The sequence below is a fragment of the Oryzias latipes genome, chromosome 6, assembly GCF_053564925.1.
Source record: "Oryzias latipes strain Hd-rR chromosome 6, Olatipes_Hd-rR_3.1".
NCBI lineage: Eukaryota > Metazoa > Chordata > Actinopteri > Beloniformes > Adrianichthyidae > Oryzias > Oryzias latipes.
Genome location: NC_136242.1, coordinates 986,410 through 999,997, shown reverse-complemented (window position 1 = coordinate 999,997; position 13,588 = coordinate 986,410). Strand labels below are relative to the sequence as shown.

The 13,588-nt window shown below is 43.6% G+C and overlaps 1 protein-coding gene and 1 long non-coding RNA gene across 3 annotated transcripts in view; one reads left to right on the top strand and one right to left on the bottom strand.

Moving 5' to 3' along the window:
- The window catches only part of galnt18a (UDP-N-acetyl-alpha-D-galactosamine:polypeptide N-acetylgalactosaminyltransferase 18a), a 267,871-nt gene that overhangs the window by 138,224 nt on the left and 116,059 nt on the right, over positions 1 to 13,588 (bottom strand). The gene's annotated exons all lie outside the window — the stretch shown is intronic.
- Positions 7,296 to 12,362, top strand: LOC144992367 (uncharacterized). Its single transcript, XR_013656252.1, has 2 exons — positions 7,296 to 11,507; positions 11,584 to 12,362. It is a non-coding gene; the product is annotated as an uncharacterized LOC144992367 (long non-coding RNA).

The following is a 13,588-nucleotide window of genomic DNA, read 5'->3' as shown; positions in this document are numbered from 1 at the left end:
AGGTCACAGGTGACCAAGCCTGGGCAAATGAACTGAACCTGTTCTTTAACAGATTTGATTCTGCCCAGCCCACAGTCTCCACCCACACGGCCCCCTCTTCACACCTTTCCAGCTCAGGCGTCTCCTCCCAGCTGCAGCTGTTACCACCTCAGCACCAAACAGTCCACTCTCCCCTTCTTCCAACAGAAGCAAAGGGACCCCCCCAACGACTCACAGCACCAGACCAGCCACCGCCCACCCATCCTCCAACCCCCCTCTGCCTCACCCTGAATCAGGTTAGGATGGAGTTAAGGAGAACAAAGGCCAGGAAGGCAACAGGCCCTGACAGCATCACCTTCAGGCTCCTCAGGGAGTGTGCAGACCAGCTCTGTGTGGTGATGCTGTTCATATTTAATATGAGCCTCAGACTGGAGAAGGTACCAGTCCTCTGGAGGACTTCCTGCCTGGTTCCGGTTCCAAAGGTACCTCGTCCTACGGAACCGAACCACTTCAGACCTGTCGCCTTGACTTCCCACCTGATGAAGGCTATGGAGAGGATCATCCTCAGCCATCTCCGCACTCAGGTGAGCTCAGCACTGGACCCGCTGCAGTTTGCATATCGACCAGGCATCGGGGTGGATGACGCCATCATCTACCTGCAGCATCGGGCCCTGTCTCACCTGGAGGCCCCTGGGAGCACTGTGAGAGTCATGTTTTTTGATTTCTCCAGTGCTTTCAACACAATTCAGCCATCACTGCTGAGGAGGAAGCTGGAGGTTGCAGGTGTGGACCAACATCTGGTTGCTTGGACCATCAACTACCTCACAGACAGGCCACAGTTTGTGAGGCTGCGTGACTGTGTGTCTGATGTGGTGGCCTGTAGCACGGGGGCACCTCAAGGGACTGTGCTCTCCCGATTCCTGTTTACCCTGCACACATCAGACTTCACCTACGACTCCCACCACTGTCATCTGCAGAAGTTCTCAGACGACAGTGCCATTGTGGGCTGTGTATCAGGGGGGGGGGGTGAGCAGGAGTACAGGGGGGTCATCACTGACTTTGTTAGCTGGTGTGAAGTTAACCACCTGCTGCTTAACACCAGCAAGACAAAGGAGCTGATACTGGACTTCAAGAGGTCCTCACCATCACACTCACCGGTGAACATCCAGGGTTCAGACATTGAGGTCGTGGACACATTTAAATATCTGGGTGTTCACCTGAACAACAGACTGGACTGGTCCAACAACACCGATGCTCTGTACAGGAAGGGCCAGAGTCGCCTTCACCTGCTGAGGAGACTGAGGTCCTTTGGCGTGTGCAGACAGCTGCTGAGGACCTTTTACGACACTGTGGTGGCCTCAGTGGTCCTTTATGGAATTGTGTGCTGGGCGGGGGGCAGTGCAGGCAGAGACTTGAAGAGGCTTAACAAACTGGTTAGGAGGGCCGGCTCTGTCCTGGGCTGCACACTTGAGTCCATCGAGGAGGTGGCGGACAGGAGGATGTTAGCTAAGCTGACATCCATCATGGATAACCCCTCCCACCCCCTACACCAAACTGTAGAGGCGCTGACCAGCTCCTTCAGCACAAGACTGTTGCACCCTCAGTGTAAGAAGGAGCGCTACCGCAGGTCATTCCTCCCCACAGCCATCAGACTATACAACACCGTGTCAAAGTAACACTCCACGGTCCCAGGGTGTTTTTTCTGTTTAGTCATTGATTCATTTACTTTTGTTGTAGTTGTTGTTTTTCAATTATAAAATGTTTTTTGTTCCTGAACAGTTGTTTGTTTTTGTTTTTGGTGTGAACTTCATTAGTTATTTCTGTATTTTGAAAAAAATTGTAATTCTTTTTACAGTTTACATGTTTTGCAGACCGCATGTTTTTTACACTTTTGCAGCTGTATTTATTTAATATTTATTTCTTTATTTAATAAGAATCTCATTTTTGATAATAATTTTTCATAATAATTGTCATGGTGCCTCTGCCAGCTACTCTCCCCCTCCCCTGCCTGCTCTGTTCCTGACGCGACCAGCTGCCACCACTCACCTCATTATCGCCGTTACCCTCTTAAGGAGCACCTGGACCTCCACTCGACGCCAGTTCGTTGTTCCTCCCATGGTGCTTAGTCTGGTCAGCTCATGTTCCTGTTTGTTGTCAATGCTTCAAGTTACTCATTGCTCCTCTCGTCTCTGTCTCAGGAAGAATCACCTCTGGAACTCACCTGGTCGCTGTTCTCTGCCTGGACTCTGACTGTCTCGCTCTGGAATCCTGCTGCCACGCCACCTCTGGAGAAAGGCCATTACTCACCCTTTGCTATATAAAATCAAACTAGACTTACCCCGTTGTCCGAGTCTCCTTCTGGGTTTCAGCATTTGGGTCACTCTGAACTCTCGTCGTATCATGACAATAATTTTAATAATATTTTTAATTATCTAATATAAATGTCATTTGTGATGTCCTTTATTGATGTTATATTATATAGATTATTTCTGAATGTCGTGTTGCTGCCACAGATAAATGAAATTTCCCCATTGTGGGATTAATAAAGTCATCTATCTATCTATCTATCTATCTATCTATCTATCTATCTATCTATCTATCTATCTATCTATCTATCTATCTATCTATCTATCTATCTATCTATCTATCTATCTATCTATCTATCTATCTATCTATCTATCTATCTATCTATCTATCTATCTATCTATAAAGAATTACAAAGGCGACATCATAATGCTTTAAGTAGGGGTATAAGAAAATATCATTTTGGCAATATATCGCGATAATTCGATACTCGTATAGATTCAAAATGCTGCTAGGACGATATTTATTTACTTATTTCTGAGCGTCCTTTAGTGTCTGATTCTTGTTGTCCACTTCACCCTCTGACTGCTAGTTGGCAGCAGAGCACACTGAGCCTCTTTGAGCAGCTCTACTCCACACAAGACAACAGGAAAACTGCAGCCAGAGGCAGCTTTTTTCGTTGTTATGAGACATGAACTACTTAGTTTTTACTTGGGATGGTACCCAACCAAAACTCTGTGCCATGCTGCTGCCAGTAACATATAAAAACAGGGATTGCTGTGCTTTTTAGAGGCTCAGATAAGAATATGTGAAGCACTGCAGCTTCACAGCGGATAATGCACTTAGCATCAACTAAAATGCTATCTGCAAAGCGGGCTAAAGTTCTGCAGAACCTCCCAGCAATGGATTCTAGTTTAGTGACTTGATGGATCAGAAGGATGTGAACAACACTCTGAAAAAAGGCCGACATCGGGGTGATCAGTGTTACTAGCTTACTTCCGTGTGTGGGAGTACAAACAACAAAAGCAGAGAGAAAATGACTGTTGGTGAAATCTGGGGCTTTCGAGTTGACTGCAACAAAACAGCAGGAATCCTCAGAAAAGCTGCATCAGCAGAGTTCCTGAAAGAGCCAACCATGAGGGAGTGAAGCCCACAGAAGCACAGTAACAGGAGGTAAATGAAGGTTAACAAAAATACTACAGATTATCTAGATTAAATTCAATAAACCTTTTATTAAAAAAAAGGTTTTGTTTGCAAAGCCAATATTTAAATCTATAAATTTTTGTTTTGCAAAACAAATGCATCGTATTTCCTCCATAAAACAGCTCAAATTAACAAAACTTCCTCTGAAAATAAACTGCATAAACAGCTGAAGTGTCTGCTGCTTTTCCTCAAACACATCTTGTTGTGATTTTGAGTATACAGATAACTCCAGAAAATGGTGCTCTCAGTTGCAAAGCAGACACAACTATAGATTTCATCAAGCTAAGGCTCAGACTCCTCCAGATCACTTCAGTTGTTGCAGTCAAGTCTAAAAACAGTAAGTGAAGCTTTGGCATAATTTAAACAAAAACAAAACAAAGATCTACCTCACTTCATAGGGAAACAGGGTTGTAATGTCACTAAACACACCAATATCAATTATCCCTTCACTTTGAACCAATAGCCATGTAGTCTGCCTTTCTTCTCAGCCAATGACACGTTGTTTTTGCTTTTAAATTCATGAATGGATGTCTCTCTCTGCATGCTCTTTGTCCGCTGGCTCTCCTCTACCTCGTTCTCCACCTGGAGCAATGCTTTATAATGGCCTGGTCTCTAACCGCCACCTGCATCGAGACTCTAGGGTTCATTTGTCTACAGTCTGACTTCATCCCAAGAACACAAGACGTCATCGGCCCAGAGTCTGACCCCCAAAGATTGTGGACTTTGTGCACATTTTTCTGTAACACAAATACCTAAATACCTGCGTAGCAACAATAGTAACAATACTGCATCGGCCAAACTGCTCATGTGTGTTGGCATTGTGTTGTTGTATGTAAGTATGTGTGTTTCTGTCTATGTACCTGTTTAGAAACTGTCTAATGGCTACTCTCGGTTCAGCTGTTCTTCACTGAGGGTCCTTCTTAGATAAAACTGAGTGGAGCTCAGATGTCTTCTTGAGGAGGATCTCTCAGTTCTAGAAAAGACTGTCCTGATCGATTTATAATTTAGTGAAGTTTGACTTAAGTAAAAGAAGTCTCTGTCTCTTTCAAATGGAAACCAGCATCATTTGTAAAATCTCCAGAACACACAGTTTAAGGATTCTGCAGTTTCATGTTTTCGTTCTGTCAGATTCTTATAGGCTTGAGTGTGACATCCAACCAACGGGCAGAGTTCTCACTCAGCTTGATGAAGCCTGGCTTCTTCAGAATATTTGTGCTCCAACATGAAGCATTGGTTTTGTGATCAAATTATTATCCATCCGGCAAACAAGCACGTCATTTGCCACTACGACAAAACATATCTGCTTGGACTCTGTGGGTCACCACAAAAACGTACTGGCTCCGTCTCAGAGAAATGCTGCTGATTCAATGCCAGCATGAGTTAGGCCCACTTTCATTTCAGCTGCAAGCACATAAATCACAGCCGTATATTACATGAGTCATCCGTGTTATTAAAAGCTTGACAGGGCGACTCATTTCCCAATGGTACCAATCATATTAAACCCGAAGGAGCTTTTTCATTAAAGGGAAATTCATGGTCAAAATCTAGACTTTCTGGTCAGATTTCTCATCTGTGCACCTTTCTAAGCACATCCTTTAAATACCACAAGTTGGGGTTGGGGTAAATGCTGTGAGCTACTCAAAAGCCCACGTGACGGTTACCTTTCATCATCTCTGTCCATTTTTGTTATTGTCATTCTTTTAAATCAAATGAAATCAAATTTTATTTATGTGGCAATTTTCCTATAAAAACAAAACACAAAGTGCTTTACACAAAAACACATCAAACAAAATATACAATATAAAAACAAGCATGAAAAAAATCAAATCAAGCCCCCTCCTCAGACCTACACACAACCCCCTCCCCCTTTCACACCTCACACCCCCTAACTGATGGAGAGAGCTAATATTTGGGACCTCCCTCTCTGTGAACAGCTGCATAACCAGCCAAATACAGCATCACAGGCGGCGACCGGGCTCACCACAGCTAAGTGGCGATGCAGGTTCCCAATTAGAGCTGCAGCGGCTGAACAGCAGCCGACCCAAAGGCAGAGGACCCAACTGAGGAAGCACCAGAATCGAAAAAATAAATAAATAAGATTATTGCTTTTATCACCTTGTTTACTTTTTAATAAACATATAAGCAATAAAACATTGAAATAGGCAATAATAAAACAAATTATTAGGAATCTAGAGTAAATTCATGTAACAATATAAATAATTACAAAGTAATTAAATAAAACAATAAAAGTAGTAAAATTAGGTAAAAGCCAGGTTAAAAAGATGGGTCTTGAGCCTTTTCTCAAAAGCATTAATGCTCTCTGCGGCTCCCAGGTCCTCTATTCCACAAACGATGGCCATATTGCTGAAAAGATGCCTCTCCGTAGGTTTTTACCGCTGAAATGGAAAGAAGACCAGTGCCAGAGGATCTCAGGGTCTGCGAAGGTTCATATTTGACTAAAAGATCTGATAGATTAAGAAGGTGCAAGACCGTTAGGACATTTAAAATTGGGCAGCTGGGTAGCTCGGTTGGTAAGGTGATGGACTACCACACAGAAAACCAGGGTTCCATATCCTGGTTTCCTGGCACTAGGAAAATTACCATATCAAAGGCGAACAGCTAACATTAATGCTACTGCCCGGTGATGGTCAGAGGGACCGTAGTGAATGAATAATGGACACAGTGTAAAGAGCTGTTAGCACTTTGATAAAGCACATATAAATCCAATCCATTATTATTAAAGCTGTTAAAAGTATCTTAAAATCAATCTCAAAGAATATGGGGAGAGCCACAAATGAAAATGTTGTTTCTAATGTTTTTAACATGTTTTTGTGGCAATTTTCTGATGATGGAGGACATATCAAAACAATTCTGCTTAATTTAAGATGTATTTCTTTATTTACATCTTTGTGAAAAATGAGCAGACAAAATTATGTAGTGTGAAGACGAGGTCATTGTGATGGAGTAGTTTCTATATAACAACTACACCTAAACCTAAACCTTGGACTTGGACTCTGACATGGTGTCTGACACTGTGCAGACACGCCTCGAAGTCAGAACAGGGTTCAACTCCAACACGTTCATGTTAAACCCATGTTAGCTTTGAAAAACTCGTGGGTGGATGCAGTGTCTGCTGCCGAATCACGCTTCCTGAAGCAGAGCACAGAGGTGAAGCTGAATGGATGAAGGCCACTGTCCCTGACTGTGGCTCTAAGGACAAAGTTTGGCAGAGATGTAACGCACTGTGACAAGGCAACTGCTTTTTGCCTTCAGAAAGGAAACTTCTTTTTTGTTTCAGTGACTGAGTGGACCTTCCTCTCCCCTGGCCATTGCCTCATGTTGCCTCTCGTTGCAGCTCATCCTCCAGGCGGTCCTACAGTTTGTTGGCTCCCTGGCATCTACTGCGATTGGTGCTCTGGGATCGAAACATGTTTGTTTAACAATGTTTATGCCATATTTTCCAACGAGCCCACATATTCCCGTCAGACCCGGCAGCAGTTTGTGTTCGAACCGCTCAGGAATCAGTCCTGTCTTCTTCAATTGTCTCATCACTCGCTCCTCTCTTTTTTTTCTGCTCTGATTCATCTCAGGGAGAGACAGCAGGGAGAATCAGACAGCTACTGCGGGTCACTGGACCGCTGCCCCGCTCTGTGTGTGCGTGCAAGTTTGTGGGAGTGCATGTGTGTGTTTGCGGGAGTGCATGTGTGTGTTTGTGCAGCTGAGGAGGAAGCTGCCAGCTGGTGGATGGGAAGAGTTGGACTCCAGGCTGTGAAGTTGTTGGGTGAAAACATTGTGAAACATTCAGAAGACTTCCTGTGACGTCATTTCCGGGTGAGCTATTCCCAGTGCTAGCTGTGTGACTGCTGTCCTCTTGTTTGGCATCAGCCTTACTACTATTGCTTACTCTAAGGGTTATCTGGGTTAATATTCACATCTAGTACCTTTTATTAGCGAATTCACCACTGTTAAACCGCTTGCTGTTCACTTTTCTCATTTTGCTAAATAAACCACTTCTCTTTACTTAAACACCGCTAGCCTTAGCTTAGAACCTAGTATGGCCACCACCACTCTTTCCGCCTCTCCTCCTCTCTCCTGCCCCATGTGCCATATGTTTAGTGATGATCCTGCCTCCTTTAGTGAAGATAGGGGTAGGTGTGTTAAGTGTAGTCTTGTGTTAGACTTGGAGGCCAGGCTGGAGCAGTTAGAAGCGCGGCTCCGCACAGTGGAAGCTAAGCCGGCTAGCCAGGTCGTTACTCGTAGCGCGGGCCGCGCTACCAGGGCTAACTTAGCTAGCACCCCAGCGCCCTCCCAACAGCCGGGAGACAGTCAGGGGTTTGTACCGGTTGGGAGGAAACATAGTGCTAAACGCAAAAACTTAGAGCACCCGAGACTCCACGTTAGTAATAGGTTCTCCCCCCTCAGCGACACACCCGCTGAACACTCAACTCTGGTTATAGGCTCTTCTGAAGTTAGAAACGTGGAGCTCCCAGCGGCTACTGTCAGGTGTTATCCGGGGGCCAGAGTTGGTGACATCGAGGGGAACCTTAGGATGTTAGCTCAGAGTAAGTCCAGGTTCCGTCGAGTCGTGATTCACGCAGGCGGTAATGATGCCCGACGGAGACAGTCAGAGGTGGTTAAGTTAAACGTAACTTCGGTGTGTAAACTGGCTAAGACGATGTCCGACACTGTAATTTTCTCTGGTCCCCTGCCGAACTTAGTCAATGATGAAATGTACAGCCGCTTTTCATCATTTAACCGCTGGCTTTCTAGATGGTGCCCAGAAAACGGCGTTGGTTTTGTGGATAACTGGAGCGCGTTTTGGGGGAAGCCCGGTCTCATGCGGAGAGACGGCGTCCATCCCACCCGGGACGGTGCCGCTCTTCTTTCTAGAAACATTTCTGCTAGCCTTAGTCTGTTAACCTGACAATCCAGAGACGAGACCCGGGCGCAGAGCAGCAGTGTAAAACGCTCCTCTGAGCCTCCCTTAGGGTTAGTGCCGGTGCAAAACCCATGCAGGGAAAGTCAAGCAGGTCCTAGCTTTAGCTTATGTGCTGAAAGACAAATGAAAGGAGCGCGTCATAGAAACCTTACAGTGACAGACAGCAGTTCTCACAAGCAGAATTATGATGTCATTAAATGCGGTTTATTAAACATTCGATCCATTTCCTCCAAGTCCCTCTTAGTCAACGAGTTAATTACTGATAACAATCTTAGTCTTTTAGCCTTAACAGAAACTTGGCTCCATCAGGATGACTATGTTAGATTGAATGAAGCAACCCCCCCCACTTATGCTAACTATCAGAAATCCAGGATTTCAGGGAAAGGAGGTGGTTTGGCAGTAATATCACAGTCTAGCTTACTTCTCAGCCCTAAAGTTAAAAATGCTTATAATTCATTTGAAAGCATCATATTGTCTTTAAGTCACCCAAACAGGAAAACTCGAAAACCTGTTTTACTCATAATTATTTATCGCCCCCCCGGCCCATATTCAGAATTTTTAACTGAGTTTTCCGACTTCCTATCGACTATTGTCTTAGATTCTGATCAAATTATAATATTAGGGGATTTTAATATTCATGTTGATGACCCCAGTGACTGCCTAGGAAAGGCTTTTGCAGCTTTATTAGATGATGTTGGTTTCACCCAAAGTGTGAATGAACCCACTCACTGTCATAAGCACACCCTGGACCTTGTTCTAACCCATGGGATAGAGATCAGCCAGCTGAGTGTCCTTCCTCTTAACCCCATCATTTCTGATCACTTTCTGATTACCTTCCAGCTTACACTGGAACATCCTTCTGCCCCAGTGAATAAGAAACAGCTTAGAAGAATCTTAACTGACCGTTCTGTGTCTGAGTTTAAACACACAGTTCAGCCAGTACTTAGTGATATTCTGAGAAAATACTCTGAGACCAGCTCCCATAGTATCAGTCCTAGTATAAATGACCACTTTGTTAATGATGCCTTACAAGCCCTCAGGAGTACACTCGATGTTGTTGCCCCCTTGAAACCTAAGTTCGTCAGACAAAACCGAGTAGCACCGTGGTTTAACGCTGAAACTCGTTCTCTTAAACGAGAAACCCGTAAGTTGGAAAGAGAATGGCGCCGCTCCGGTTCAGAGCAGTCTCTGGATATCTGGAAACATAGCCTATTAAATTATAAAAAAGCTCTGCGTGGAGCTAGAAGCCAGTACTATTCAACCTTAATATCAGAGAATGGAAACAATCCAAGATTTCTTTTTAGCACTATAGCTAAATTAACTCGCAGTCAGAGCTCAGTAGAACCACATGTTCCTGTTTCTCTCAGCTCTGATGATTTTCTTACATTTTTCGATAGTAAAATCTCAAATATTAGACATAAGTTAAATCAAGTTATTCCTACTATCAGCCCAGAACAGGCTGAAGCGGTAGAAATGGAGGCATCCATAGAAACCTCTGTAACATTAGACTGCTTCACTGCTGTGGATCAAGCGGAAATAACATCAATTATTACGTCCTCCAAATCCTCAACGTGTCTGTTAGACCCAATTCCCACTAGACTTTTTAAAGAAACTTTTCCCCTAATTAATGATCCCATATTAACAATGATAAATGCCTCTCTGGAAACGGGTTACGTGCCACAGTCTTTTAAATATGCAGTTGTTAAACCTCTTCTGAAAAAGCCCAGTTTGGATCCTAGCATCTTGGCCAACTATAGACCGATATCAAACCTGCCCTTTATTTCTAAAATCCTAGAAAGAGTTGTAGTTAAGCAGCTTTACTGCCACCTACAGGACAACAGCCACTTTGAAGACTTTCAGTCGGGGTTTAGACCTCACCACAGTACGGAAACTGCACTAGTTAGAGTCTCTAATGACTTGTTATTGGCCTCAGAAAAGGGACTACTTTCTATTCTGGTCCTGTTGGACCTCAGTGCTGCCTTTGACACTATCGACCACGGTATTTTACTCCATAGATTAGAGCAGGACATAGGGATCAGAGGATCTGCTCTCCAGTGGTTTAAATCCTATCTGTCTGATAGGTATCAGTTCGTTAATGTAAATGGCCATTCCTCTCAGTGCACTCGAGTCAACTATGGAGTCCCACAGGGCTCAGTCTTGGGACCGATCCTGTTTACGCTTTATATGTTACCCCTAGGAAACATAATCAGGAAACACAGCATTAATTTTCATTGTTATGCCGACGATACGCAGTTGTATTTATCCATGAAGCCTGACCAGAATGACCAGATAGAGAAACTGAACGCCTGCATCAGTGACATCAAGACCTGGATGACAATTAATTACCTCCTCTTGAACCCAGAAAAAACTGAGGTCATTATACTTGGTCCTAAAAACCTCAGAGATGCTCTGTCTGCTCAGATAGTCTCCCTGGATGGTATAAGTATAGCCCCCAATTCCACAGTTAGAAACCTTGGGGTTTTACTTGACCAGGATTTATCATTTAAGGCTCATATATCTCAGGCGTGTAGAACTGCCTTTTTTCACCTGCGGAATATTGCTAAGATCAGAAATATACTTTCTAAGAGTGATGCTGAAAAACTCATCCATGCATTTGTTACGTCGAGGCTGGATTACTGTAACTCCTTGTTAGCAGCGTGTCCTAAGAGTTCCTTAAGAAGTCTCCAGCTTGTTCAGAACGCAGCTGCTAGATTGTTAGCTGGAACCAGCAGAAGAGATCACATCACTCCTGTGTTAGTTTCGCTCCATTGGCTCCCAGTTGATTCTAGAATTAAGTTCAAGATCCTCCTGTTAACCTATAAGGCCTTACATGGAATGGCCCCGTCCTATATTAAGGACCTCATAGTCCCTTACCAACCAATCAGAACACTTCGCTCGCAAAATGCAGGACTGCTTGTGGTTCCTAGAATTGGTAAAAGTACGGTTGGAGGTAGAGCGTTTAGCCACCAAGCCCCTGTCTTATGGAATAAACTCCCAGCTCATATAAGAGAGGCCGACTCAGTTTCTACATTCAAAGCTAGACTGAAAACATTCCTCTTTGGACAGGCTTATTGTCAGACTAGTTAGTATTCAGAGATTATATAACTTAATGTTAGTTTGTTTAAATTAAACTTAATAATAACTATTTCTTTTAAAAGGCTGCTAGAAGTTGAAGCTGGGGTAACTATGGTACACTGGGGTTCTGTCCTCTTTCCTTTTTTACTTCTACCCTTCCTCTCCTCTATTCTTGATCATAATTTATCATTTAGTTCTCCATGCCTCTGTTTGGTGCAGTGCGATTCATGTATTGTCCCTCTTTTCCTCTCCCCTCCTGGGGAGTGGGAGTGCTTCCAGACTCCAGTTGGCTCATCCGTGCTCCAGTTCCTGACCGTTTACCTCGCCTTTGCTCCTGCTCCTACACCTGGCTGTGGATCCTGCCTCTGGCTCATCTCTGGCTCGTCTCTGCTCTGTACCTGACCGAGTACCTCGTCTCTGCTCCTGCTCCTACACCTGGCTGTGGTTCCTGTCTCCGGCTCGACTCGCGCCTTTGACTGTCCCGATAACCACGGCTGGATGAAGCTCGTCTGCTGGACTTTTATATATGTAGTTGTAGATTTAGATAAGTTAATTCTTCTCTAAGATTTCTGGTAAATCGCCTGTCCGTCCTGGGGGAGGATCCCTCCTTCATGTGGGCACCCCTGAGGTTTCTTCGTTTTTTCCGGAATCCGGTTTTTTGGGGAGTTTTTCCTTACCGCGAAGGGGGGTCTAAGGGCAGGGATGCCAGTATAGCTTAGTCAGTTTGTTAGTTCATTTTAGTATTTTTCTATTGAACTCTTTGTATTCGTGATCCTTTTGATTTCATGTTTTACTTCGAAGCCCATCGAGACGACTGTTGTTGTGATTTTGGGCTATACAAATAAAATTGAATTGAATTGAATTGAATTGAAATTGAATTGAATTTAACTCCAAAACACAGAACAGAAGAATGTTAAAACTCACCAGGAGATTAAAATGTCAATCTGTATTTCCTGTTGTGAAAATGTCCTTTTTACTGCATTTGTTATGGATTGCCTCTGGTTCTTTGGTGTCTGGGTTCTTCATTTGATTTGTTCTGTCCAACTTTGACTTATCCTGGATGTCCTGCCCCTCCTGGGTTCTTCTAAATATGGTCACAGCTGCTGGAAGTAGTTCATTAAATTAATATTTAATACGGTGAAGTGCAAATCAAATCAGCAAATCACACAAGCCAAAACAAATCAAGATTACAACAACAATCAAGACAACAGAAATCAAAACAAATTTCTACAAACCAAAACATAACAAACTAAAGATTTCAGAAAACAAAAGTAAATCCAAGGTATCAAAATGAAATGTGAAAAAATGAAACTAAATAATAAACCGGTAAAGGTTGGTATTATGGGTCATCACTGATTGGATGATGAGGTTTGAGTTCTGAAGAGTGAAAGCAGGAGGATGTTTAGTCTGAACTGTGGGAAAAAGCTTATTGATCAATCACTGAACCTTTGCAGTGGGCGTGGCCACACGCTTAAAGAAAACTCTCCAGTTGGAAGATATTTGTTTGTTTTTCTTTTAACTTGTCCTGTCCAACAGCTGGGCAGGTAGATGAGAGCTGACGGCCTCTTGTGTTGGACATATTTTACTTTAACAATAGGGGTTATTAATCTTCAGACAAACCAAAGGGTTGTCTGAATAAACCCCTTTTGTAATTGAGGCCAAACTTTATTAATTTCAACCATGTTTGAAAATCTTTGGTGTTGGACCGGACGGAAAAGGAAAGAAGGGAAGAAGAGAGAGGGATATTAGAGAGAGGGGGGGGGGTAGGAAGGTGATATTAGGAGGGGGGGATAAGACCATGAAACAGCATAGAGCAGCATGTTTACTGGTTGTTTATCATCACGGTAAGGTTCAAATGTAGTACAAAAAGGGAGGGGCCTGTCCACACACACACTCAAATGTCATCAACACACCTGCTAGCTGCAAAAATGTCCACATGTCAACATGTACACAAAACAGATAGTGTTCACACACGCACACTTATGCCTTAAAACCAACTAGTGTGAAATATTTCATTCATTCTATCACGCAAACTATTAGTGCAAAGGTGAGCTAACACCTGTGCTCAGGTGAGTGTTTATGTTCTTC